The 210-nt window shown below is 60.0% G+C and overlaps 1 protein-coding gene across 1 annotated transcript in view; it reads right to left on the bottom strand.

The window, feature by feature from the left end:
- FECH (ferrochelatase) overlaps positions 1-210 on the bottom strand; it is a 37411-nt gene that overhangs the window by 36216 nt on the left and 985 nt on the right. The gene's annotated exons all lie outside the window — the stretch shown is intronic.

Below are 210 nucleotides of genomic sequence, written 5' to 3' on the forward strand. Positions count from 1 at the left end.
GGTTTAAGAGGAGACCCGGCAGATTTATGGAGCAGGCTACTAACCAAGAGGACTCAAGGGAACCTCCAGATTCATCAGCAGCCAACCATCTGCCCTGCAGCTTTCCCCATCCCTGGAGCTGAGGCCTCCCTTGCAGGGCTGGACAACCCGGTTTGCGCACTGCTCTCCCGGGCCACCGTGCGCCAGATCCAACTGCTCGGTTCAGCCACG

The sequence above is a fragment of the Gekko japonicus genome, unplaced genomic scaffold (genome assembly GCF_001447785.1).
Source record: "Gekko japonicus isolate JY-2015 unplaced genomic scaffold, Gekko_japonicus_V1.1 scaffold2076, whole genome shotgun sequence".
Taxonomy (NCBI): domain Eukaryota; kingdom Metazoa; phylum Chordata; class Lepidosauria; order Squamata; family Gekkonidae; genus Gekko; species Gekko japonicus.